Source organism: Chanodichthys erythropterus, chromosome 15, assembly GCF_024489055.1.
Source record: "Chanodichthys erythropterus isolate Z2021 chromosome 15, ASM2448905v1, whole genome shotgun sequence".
Classification (NCBI taxonomy): Eukaryota; Metazoa; Chordata; class Actinopteri; order Cypriniformes; family Xenocyprididae; genus Chanodichthys; species Chanodichthys erythropterus.
The window spans coordinates 11,516,346-11,528,641 of record NC_090235.1 but is presented as its reverse complement, the minus strand read 5'-3'; positions in this window follow the sequence as shown (position 1 = coordinate 11,528,641).

The window sequence follows — 12,296 nt, the reverse complement described above, 5'->3', positions numbered from 1 at the left end:
CAGGGCAAATAGGACCCAGAGGAGTTACATTGGTGCCGTGACCCGGATGGGAGTGAGGTTTAGGGGGGTTAGTGTAACAGATGCCAGCTAGTGAGAGCTGTGCAGGTAACCTCACTCATCTGATCTCAAAAGGCCCACTAGTATCTAACACTAGAGACTGCGGTCTTTGGCATCCTTGTTAGCATGCCCGACTCCCTTGCTGGAGACTTTGGTTCAAATTCCGGTCAAAGCGGGGAGAACAGGACCAGAGGGGTTACATTGGTGAAATGACCCGGATGGGAGTAAGGTTTACGGGGGTGAGTATAACAGAAGCCCGCTGGTGAGAGCTGTGCAAGTAAACCTCACTCCCCTGTTCTCAAGAGGCGCTCTAGCGACTGATGCTAGAGACTGCATTCTTTATGGTCCTTGTTCCCATGCCTGAGACGCCGGTTCGAGTCCCGCTCGGAGCAGGGCAAGTAGTACCGGAGAAGTAACATTGGTGCCGTGACCCGGATGGGAGTGAGGTTTAGGGGGGTTAGTGTAACATATGCCAGCTAGTGAAAGCTGTGCAGGTAAACCTCACTCCCCTGATCTCTAGAGGCGCACTAGCAACTGAGGCTACATACTGCGGATCTTTAGCATCCTTGTTAGCACGCCTGCCTCCCATGCTAGAGACACCAGATCAAATCCCAATTGGGGAATGCAGCTTTTCTGTCATGGAAACCCATTCCATTAGTCTCCCACTGCACAGTTTTTGTGCCGATATTAATGCCAGTGGAAGTTTGGAACTCTTGAGCAGTGGAATCAGCACAGCATTGGAGACTTTTACTTAGGGATGTCCGGATCCGATCACGTGATCGGAAATCGGGCCCGATCACGTGGTTTCAGACTCGATCGGAATCGGACGTTACCTCCCGATCAGGACTCGGATATATATGTATTAGGGGTGCAGCGGTTCTCTGTAAAAAATCGAACCGTACCGTATGGTTTGTTTAAAATAGCAACGTGGAAAACAGACAGACAGAGTTCAAATAATGTATGTTTCAGTCGATGGATGCGCAAAACGTTACAACAACGATAATCAAAAAGCGTGGACAAAACAGTCACTCTTTGTAAACTGTTAACTGCGAGTGCCGTCTGCTCTCATGTCCAGTCATTTACGCCGTCATGACCCGGGTGTTGATACAGGTGAGACCTGAACAGCACACGTTGCTATCTGTGTTTAAACTAACTCATTTAAGCCTTGCTAATTTAAACCTAAAAGAACAAGACGCGAAAGAGAAATCGCACGCACTGTGAGAAGATTTGTGTGCGCTCATTCGAAGCGCGCACGCTTATTTCAGTCAGCGCCTCGGCGGACAAATTCATACAAAAATGATGTCAACATGCCCGTCTTAGCGAGTATCCTAGCAAACATAGTTGGTTATGTCTTAAGTGAACGTATATTAGTCGAGAAAGACAGCGCATGTGTAACAGTATATGTACTGGATCGTGCATGTCTTAAAGGGAAAACAACTATTCCTGCTGCCTGTTTTTAATGTTAAATCAAACAACAAAGAAATCACTCACTGCTCTTGACTGAATAGTTTTTGTAACTTCAATAATGATTAATCCTTATTTATTTTATACAGTAAAAGATAATATGCAGTGATATTTTATTACTTTACCCATTTTCTGTACGTGAAAACGACTGTTAGATACCTGAAAAACCTGAAAAGCACTGTTCCTGGATCTGTTTTTTCGCTCTTCTTTATTCTTTTTCATGTATTATAGAAGTATCGGATCGGGACTCGGTATCGGTAGATACTCAAAATCAAATGACTCGGACTCGGACTCGAGGGCAAAAAAACGTGATCAGGACATCCCTACTTTTACTCACCATGTGCCTCAGCACTCGGTGACAACACTCTTTGACTTTCATGGTCTTCTGCTCCATGTCTGAGTTGCTGCTGTTCCTAGAATCTTCCACTTTCCAAAAACACCACTTACAGTTGACTGGAATATCTAGCAAGGATGAAATATCACAAACTGATTAATTGCAAAGTTGGCATCCTATCACAGTGCCACGCATGAATTCACTGAGCTCTTCAGAATGACCCATTTTTTCACAAGTGTTTGTAAATGCAGACTGCATGGCTAGGTTAAGAGTTGTGTCATGAATGTATGTTTATGACTGATGCTTTTAAATTGATCATCAATCATTTGTTTGCAAATGTCACACTGGTTTTATGTTTTATCATCTAGTGCAATGATATTCAATATATTTTAATGTGGTTTAAGTGTCCAAATACTTTTGTGTGGCCTTTGTTACATTATTCGACTTTAACCCCATGATGTTTTGACTCTTTGCATCATTATACTAGAGCTCATTTTCCCTGCAATAACTATGTCAGTTTTGTCACACTGCAAATGTGCCCATGTCACGGATCGCCCTGGAGCCTTGTTTAATGGTCCACAAGGGAGTGCTTGAATCTGAAGGGGTCCTGCCAATGTGCTGTTTTATTGGCACATACTGAGAACATCTCCGCCTGTGAACGCGTGGGACCCAGTTATAATGATACCACCGCTGTTAACAACAAGGCTCAGTTAAGTTTAGAGTTCTAACTGCAATTTTTATTGAAAAATGGATCAGTGTATCAGTGTTATTTTGTGTTCCTCTTGCAATCCATAATTGTCAGTGCCTTGTTATAAAGTGATGCAATTTCTAAGCCACTAACAGTGGGTGACCACACAAACCCTGTACTTGAGGTAAAGTACAGATACGCTATTGAAATATTACTCCAGTAACTCTTGACATTATTATGAATTATGTCTCTCTGTCATAAATGCATACATGCAATGAATACTCTTTACAGCGGATTTAGAGCATAACCTTGCAGCCATTAATAACCCAAATATGTTTAAATAACCAATATTCGTCATTATGGAAACTTTGATAGCCTACTCAAATTGGCTCATTTTGAATCAGGCATGGCCAATTCAGAGAGTTGTTAACTTTGATGTCATACACAATCGAACACACCTAATGTCTTTGGAGTACGTTTTTAAGATTCACAACAAATGTAACTTAATTTTCTTCAGCAAACCATGTGTGTTGGTGCTCTGAAGAGTCTATAATGAAAGTTTATAATCGTTTTAATCTTCAGAATTGTCAGGTATGTCCTAAATTGTCCATGCTAACCAGCCAAACCTTGACACTTCATCAATGTGTTTTATCATTCTTGTGCCGCCACAGAGAATGATGGGAAATGTAGTTTAGTGATGCAAACCTGTGCCTCATAAACTGGCTAAATGAGTGTTGTGTTCTGGCAAGTTATGGTAAATCTTTTGGTAAATACTAAATAACTTTAGTTGGGACTGAGTTTTTACCACTGGTAAAAAAATTAAAAAAAATAGCATTGTAAATACAATCATTAAAACATGACTTTAATGTTCTGTAAAAAAGAATTGTTGGTTTAACTTAAAAAAGTAAGTTACCTGGTTGCCTTAAAATTTTGAGTTCATTAAAAATGTGAGTTAATATAATGAACGTGATTCAGAAACTCAAAATATTATGTTATCTGAACCATATGAAATCATGAGAATTTTTTTACAGAGTGAAGTTATAATAAAACAAAGATTATTGGAGTACTTTTTACAAGAAAACACTAGTACTTTACTTAAAGCTATGATGTATAATGCATTATAAAGGTTAATAATGTACATTATAATGCATCTTTTCATAAATAACTGTAACTGAAGTTCAAATGCATTATAATATTTGCACACTCTAAAAAATGCTGGGTTAAAAACAACCCAAGTTGGGTTGAAAATGGACAAACCCAGCAATTGGGTTAAATGTTTGCCCAACCTGCTGGGTAGTTTTACTTAACTTAACTATTGTTTAAAAATTACAGTATTGCTTACTTGAAATGAACCCAAAATATCTTGAAAACTAACAATATGTTTAATAAATTAATATTTTAATTTCATTTTAGATTGATTTTAAGTCAGCCATATAGTCATTTTCAAACAATAGTTGGGTTAAATAAAACTACCCAGCAGGTTGGGCAAACATTTAACCCAACAGTTGGGTTAAAACAACCCAATCGCTGGGTTTGTCCATTTTCAACCCAACTTGGGTTGTTTTTAACCCAGCATTTTTTAGAGTGCAGATTTGTTGTTACATCTGATATTGGTTGTTTGTCATGTGTTTTAATGTATTATACTCTCTAAAAAACAGCATTGTAAATACAATCGTAAAACATGACTTTAATGTTTAATGACAATTGCCTCAAAATGCTAAACATCAGAGTATGAATATAATCAAATTATGCAGCCAAACTTGACTCCATGCACTCAGAAAATGTGGACACAATGCACGGATTAAACCAGATAATGCCAATTTGTGGAAATACCATTCTGAACATATTTGTATAGTGCAACAATGATGCAAAAATGCTTGGGAGGGCAGTGTTTTAATAATGAAAATATTGAGTGCGGCAATCAATCTCTGTGTTAGCTGTGCATGTTTAGTTCAGAGTTAGCATGACTTTCTTGTCAGCATTAGCAAAATAAGCTAAAACTTCTTACATCTGCAGATTCTGACAGAAAATCCCTGTTGGCCATTGACAGTTCCCACATTTAATGCAGCATCTGTCTTGGAAAAAGCCCTGAGGGGACATATAACTCTTCAACACTCATCCATTATGGTATTACCAAAAAAAATATACATAAAATATACATATATATGCCATCAGTTGCATATGGGCCTAATGTAAAGGCAATAAAAAAATTGGCTTTTTGCAGGTATCTCAACATGGAAAATCACAACTTTCACTTTTTGAGGAACTTTTAGTTGTAAAATAAAATCCTCATGGTTATAATGCCCAAGGATGTTTTTCAAAGGAAGTACTACATTGGTCAGTAAACAAGGACTCCGGGGTCTTTCTTGTATCCCTGAGGAAGATAAATAGAAAAACAGCCCCTGGCGACTCCTGCATGACAGATTTGCTTGAGATAGCAGTGTTTTATCTGCGGGAGGATCGGTGCATTGTATGCTAATTGTTTGAAAGCACCATTTTTCCTCACAATGGCCAGCATCAGACACTATATGCTGATGTTGTAGATTTCTTGCAGGAAATTAATGCACACAGGTGATATACTGCAAAAGATTTTTTCACACGGCAGTGAAAGTGTGAAAACATGCTCAGATTCCAGTAGAGTTTGCCTGTTCAAATAACCGGTTTAACTTTAATTAGAATGATTTCTGAAGGATCATGTGACACTGAAGACTGGAGTAATGATACTGAAAATTCAGCTTTGATCACAGAAATAAATTACAATTTAAAATATATTACAATTGTGATATTTCACAATATTACAGTTTTTACTGTATATTTGATTAAATAAATATATGTTTTAATAATGTTTTGTTATGGAAACATTATTTCAGAATGTTTTCTGAACTTTCAAAGCATCCATGTTTAAAAAATGTTTTTTTCTTGGTTATAGAACATTAGGGAAACATTCCATTTGATCATTTTGCAAACAATATTCCAAAACAAGTAGTAACATTAAAAAACGTTAGATGAACATCCAACTTAAAATGTTTCAGGAAAAAATTATCCAGGAATGATGTATAAAAAATGTGTTTCTGCTAAAATTTTGAGAACATTATTAAAGACCAGATAACTTTGAGCAAACATTCTATTAACGTTACTGGAATAACTTTAAGAGAACCTTGCTAAAACATTACACTGAAAAAAAAATATTTTTAAGTGAATATCACATGGAATTAATTAAAATTAGTTAATTAAAATCTACTTAAAGGGTTACTTCAGGATTTAGCATTAAGATTTGTATTAGTAGAATACCACCAGTATTTTCGAATTACCGTGCTTTCCCCCTTCATATCAGCCCGAGATGAGAGATTTATGCATTTTTATTCTGTAAAAAAGCTTTTTTGGCTTTTTTGGCCAGAGGCTTAAAACTACAGCCAGTAATAGCAGGTAGTTCCGCATTTTTTCACCACGCCCATACATATGCGTGTTTGAGGTTACTCACTGACATAGATCAAAGATTTTATCAAAAGTGGGGGTCAATTATATTTTTAAGCTTACAGTAATTAACTTTATTTGTTATAGTCTGCACTATATCAGTGGTTCATCTCGCAAATTTATCGGTCTCTGCAGTCATCTCGACCAATACAGCAACAGGCTTTTGTGGTAACGTTAGCATAAATAGATAAATAGACTAACTCAGTTTTACAGAACAGTGGCTTTACTTTGATAACAGTCAACTTATATGCAACTTATATGTAATTGTCTATCTAACGTTACTTTGCTAAGTTTGCAGTTTTACTGCTACCTACAACACTACATAAAGGCTACTGTGTTATAGTATCAGCGAGTCTTACCTCTGGGCGAATACGCTTAGTGCCAGATGCCCAGGCCCGTCCTCTGGGAAAGTGAATATCGATGGTATCTCGGTGTCCTTCAGAACGGTTCTCTTCATTGCAAGGATATTTGGTTCGTAGTCCTCGTGCTTGAAATGGAGACTACATATTCTGTGTTTTTTTAGGTTTTCTATAACGGTGTCATCTCCAAACTTCGGGTGGCCCGCAGCCACTGTTTACATCGGAAAATGATGGAAACTTACTTGTCCTTTCCTGGTTTTGGTAGTGATGGCCGATTTCGAAACACTGCTTCATGAAGCTCCGAAGCTTCATGAATCTTTTGTTTTGAATCAGTGATTCGGAGCGTGTATCAAACTGATAAAGTCACGTGATTTTAGTAAACGAGGCTTCGTTACGTTATCACTGTTTCGAAACAGTTCGAAATTTCAATGGTTCACCGATAGAGGGCGATGATAAAGTGAGCCCATGAATCATGCAGATCATGAGAACTGTTGAACAAGTGTCTAGGGCTTTACCCTATGGTTTTACCTGATCTCTGATCAGTTTTATACATTTGTAGATGTTTTAACTATACATTAGAATAATTAAAATTAATAATGGTAGTTATTAATCTCTTATTGGCCTGTTTAGCTTGAGCCATGGAACAGAGAAACAAGCCTTTAAAATTGATAAAAGAACACATATTATACAGACACTCTATATTTAGTCTTATTAAATGATTAGTTAATTCCATTTAATTGATTTTACTTTAAATAAAACTTTTGCAATACATTTGTTAAAGGGTATTTTTAATGCATGTTTGACCTGAGTTTTGTTGCATTTCCACTGTTCTGACCACTAGGGGTCACCGTGGAGACGGGTGTCAGATTGTTTCGAAGCCTCGAATCATTCTGGCACATTTGATTCAACTGTTTCAGTGTTTCACGAAGCCTCGATCTGCCCATCACTAGGTTTTGGGTGTACATCCAGGTACAAAGCAATTTAGCACCATTTCGCTGTAAATGTATGAACTAACTCACGATTTATAGAATTAATATGTAACAAAGCAAGCCTAGTTGTTTGAATTTTCCTAGTAATGCCGCCTGTAACCGATAGGCGTGGTTTGGGCGTGGCCTCGCAAGGGCAGCAAAACGTACTCGGTTACTAACGTAACCTCGGTTCCCTGAGATACGGAACGAGTACTGCGTATGGGGAAAGGTCTCCCTTTTTCCCCGCTGCTGAAGCCTTTTTCAATAACGCAGTGTAACTGCACCGTCATTGGTTCACTCATAGACAAGTTGTTGAACCAATGGCGGCGCGGCATAGCTGCGCGGCCTATGGCGACAAAGCGCGCGAATATTCCCGCCGAAATGGGCGGGGTATAGGGCTATATAAGCAGGCGTTTCGCCATAGGATTTCAGTGTCAATCGACTGAAGCGACGACCCTGAGCCGCAGCCTCGTGGCACGGCAAGTGACGCAGTACTCGTTCCGTATCTCAGGGAACCGAGGTTACGTTAGTAACCGAGCACGTTCCCCTTTCGATACTTCACTCGTACTGCGTATGGGGAACGAATTCAACCACGCCGTGCCACGGCTGGGAACGATATAGCTTGCATTTGGCCACCCAGAGGGGGGCAAAAGGACAAGCGGAGGCAAAGCCTAACCGAACCCATGGTTACACTGAAGGAAGATACTTCCTATGGTGGCGTGAAGCGGGACCTGTTGGAAGCCGCTAATCACACCGACAGGACCCGAGCTTGTAAGGTCGGGACATCGAGGTGATAGAACCTGACAAAGGTGGACGGCGAAGACCAGCCGGCCGCCTCACAGATGTCTTGGATGGAAACTCCGTTGGACCAAGCCCACGAGGAAGCCATTCCTCTAGTGGAGTGGGCCCTGACTCCTATGGGGCAATTAGTGCCCAGTGAGGAGTAGCACAGGTTAATAGCATCCACTATCCAACGGGAAATGCGTTGTTTCGAGACCGGAGACCCTTTGGTGCGGCCGCCAAAACAAACAAAGAGTTGATCCGACAGTCTGAAAGACTGTGATCGGTCTATGTAGGTCCTCAATGCCCTGACTGGGCAGAGTAGCTGCAGCTCTGGTTCGTCCGCCGAGGGAGGAAGAGCAGAGAGCGAGATGACCTGAGCTCTAAACGGAGTTGAGAGCACTTTAGGGACGTAGCCATGCCTAGGTTTCAGAACGACCTTAGAGTCACCAGGCCCGAATTCGAGGCATGCAGGGTTCACAGAGAGGGCCTGCAAATCGCCAACACGCTTTACCGATGCTAGTGCTAGTAGCAGAGCGGTTTTTAGTGTTAGGGGCCTGAGGTCGGCTGAACCCATTGGTTCAAATGGGGTTCTTTCAAGGCCCTGAGGACCAACGAGAGGTCCCAGGAGGGAATAGTGAGAGGGCGAGGAGGATTCAAACGCCTAGCACCTCTCAAAAACGGATCACGAGCCCGTTTCGTCCCACCGATTGGCCAGCAATAGGAGCGTGGAACGCTGCAATGGCTGCTACGTAAACCTTAAGCGTGGAAGGGGAGCGCCCCATTTCCAAGCGTTCTTGGAGGAAAGACAGTATGGAAGATACGTCACTCTCCACAGGGTCTATGTTGCGTGTTGAACACCAATCAACAAAGACTGACCACTTCTGGTCGTAGAGGCGCCTCGTAGATGGGGCTCTAGCCTGAGAAATGGTATTTAGGACGTCCTCGGGGAGGCTAGTCGGCTCCCATCGAGGGACCAGAGGTGCAGAGCCCAGAGCTGCGGCTGTGGGTGCCAGATTGTTCTGTTTGCCTGAGAGAGGAGGTCCCGTCTCAGGGGAATCGGCCACGGGGCTCTTAGAGAGAGCCTGAATAGCTCTGAGGACCAAACCTGGTTCCTCCAGAGCGGGGCCACCAGAAGGACTCTGTGCTGGTCTTCTCTGATACGCCTGATGACCTGGGGGATCAGTGCGATCGGAGGGAAAGCATAAAGGAGCGTGCTGGGCCATGTGTGGGCCAGAGCATCTACTTCCTTCGAGAAAAATGTTGGGCAATGAGAGTTGTCTTCTGAGGCGAAGAGGTCTACCTCTGCCTTCCCGAAGAACTCCCAGATCGTGAGGACCACTTGGGGGTGGAGCATCCACTCGTCGGAGGGATGTTGCTCCGTGACAACATGTCCGCACCCAGATTGTTCCTGCCAGGAACATGAGTCGCTCTGAGCGACTGAAGCCTCGGAAGAGCCCATTCCAGCAGTCGTTTCGCCAGAGCGCATAAGCGGCTGGACGAAAGACCGCCTTGGTGGTTCAGGTATGACACCACCGTCATACTGTCTGACCGAACTAGAACATGACGTCCCGTCAAGTAAGCCTGAAAGAACTGAAGGGCTTTCATCACTGCTAGCATCTCTAGACAGTTGATGTGTAGATGGCTTTCCTCGTGGCTCCACGAGCCGAAGGCCGGTCTGCCCTCGCACACAGCGCCCCAGCCCAAGTTGGAGGCGTCTGCTGAGAGCACCGTCCTCCGTGAGACCGCCTGTAAGGGGACTCCGCGTTGGAACCATACTGGATCCATCCAAGGTTTCAGGGCTAGAAGACAGGCCCGATTGACCTTGAGACATAGGCGGCCGTGCCGCCATGCGCTGGGAGGAACCCGGAACTTCAACCAGTACTGAAGAGGCCGCATCCGAAGAAGGCCTAGCTGCAGCACCGGGGAGGCGGAAGCCATCAGCCCTAGCAGCCTCTGGAAAAACTTCAGAGGGAGATAGGCTTTGTTCGTGACAGATGCCGTGAGCTGCTGAATTGCCAGGGCGCGCTCTGGCGAGACTACTGCCGTCATACGGACCGAGTCGAAAACTGCTCCCAGAAACGAAATTCGTTGAGTGGGGCATAGCGAGCTCTTGGCTAAGTTGACCCTGAGACCCAGGCATTGTAGATGGCTGAGGAGCACGGATCTGTGGCGTTCCAGCTCGTCCCCGCGAACGGGCTAAGATGAGCCAGTCGTCGAGGTAATTCAGAACCCGGATTCCCATCTGTCTCAGAGGGGAAAGCGCCGCGTCCATGCACTTGGTGAAAGTGCGGGGAGCCAGAGACAGCCCGAAGGGCAGGACCGTATATTGGTATGCCACCCCTTCGTATGCGAATCTCAAGAATCGTCTGTGACGGGGGGCTATCTGGATGTGAAAATACGCATCCTTCAGGTCCAGCGAGCAGAACCAGTCCTCGGGGCAAATGTGCGCGAGGATCTGCTTCAGCGTCAGCATTTTGAACTTCCGTCTCATGAGGGAGTGATTCAAAAGCCTGAGGTCTAGGATGGGTCTGAGACCGCCATCCTTTTTGGGGACCAGAAAGTAGCGGCTGTAAAAGCCTGTCTCGCTCTCTGACGGAGGAACCATTTCCACAGCTCCTTTTTCCAGCAACGACATGACTTCGGCCCGGAGGACATGAGCGTCGTCCGGATTGACCGATGTTTGAAGCACCCCGGCGAAGCGGGGGGCCGTCGTGCAAACTGGAGCGAGTAGCCCTGGTTTACGATCCCCATGACCCATTCTGACACATCGGGGATGGCCTGCCAGGCCTCGGCCCGAGTGGCTAGGGGTTGAATAATGTTGGGTGACAGACCGCCGTTGAGAGGGTCGTACACCGCGAGGGGTGGAAGAGGAAATTTGCTCTTTTTGTGATGAGGTAAAAATTTGTCCGCCGTGAAAACGGCGTTTGGAGTGGGCGCAACAGGTGTGGGCCCAGCTGTCACTTGGAGTATGTTTCCCACGCCCGGAAATAAACGAGGCGGAGGGGAAATTACCCGTGGGAGCTTTTGGGGTGGTCCGGTCGTAACGGGACGGTCCCCCATCCTCTTCCTGTCCGACGAATCAGGACGACTTCGGAGGCACCGGGTCCAGCACAATCCTGGGCCGGGGTCCCTGGCGCCTCGGGAAGGGAGGGCGCTTCGCAGGGCGCGAGCGCTGGCGATGCTCCTGGGGCGGCGCTGCCTGTGTTGCAGGTGGGGCTGGTTTGTTCTGCTGAGCCGGCGCAGTCCTGGGGCGGCTAGACGCAGAAGCGGAGCTGGAGCGCTTAGGCAAGAAATGCCTCATAGCCTGAGACGATTTCTGCGCGGCAGTAAAGCGCTCAGTGAAGCCATCTACTGCAGGCCCGAAGAGACCAGAAGGCGAGACCGGGGCGTCTAAGAAGGCCGTCTTGTCTAGGTCTTTGATCTCCGTTAGGTTGAGCCACAGGTGGCGCTCCAACACGACCAGGCTGGCCATGGAACGACCGATGGCCTGGGCCGTAGCCTTCGTAGCTCGCAGGGCAAGATTCGTGGCGCTGCGGAGATCTTTGAAGGCTGGCGCGTCGATTCCAGACTCATCCAGAGAGCGGAGGAGTTTGGCCTGGAATGCTTGAAATATGGCCATGGTGTGGAGCGCAGAGGCAGCTTGGCCCGCCGAGGTGTAAGCCCGTCCAGCCAGAGTAGAGGTGGTCCGACAGGGCTTGGAAGGAAGGGCCCTCTTCGTCTTCCAACCCACAGCCGCGGGAGGACAGAGGTGAGCAGCCACCGCTTCATCTAGGGGTGGCAAGCGCTCGTATCCCTTCTCCTCGGCGCCGTCGACGGCGGTGAGGGCGGAGCGGTGCGTAGTGTGGAGGCGGGCAGAGTAAGGAGCGCGCCACGACTTCGTCAGCTCTTCGTGGACCTCAGGAAAGAAGGGCGCTGAACGCTGGCGAGGTGCTTGGCGGCGGCCTGGCAGAAACCATTCGTCCAGGCGGCTGCGAGACGGCTCCTCTGGAGGGGCCCACTCGAGGTCCAGCTCTTCAACGGCTCTAGACAGGATGCGGAAGAGCTCGGCATCCATGCCCTGGCCATGCTCGATGGGTTCCAAGGGAGGCGGTGGAGCGGGGTCTTCCGGCTCGCCAGCCCATCCTTCCGCTTCGGAAGCCGCAAGAGACATGGAGTCGTCTTGTTCGTCG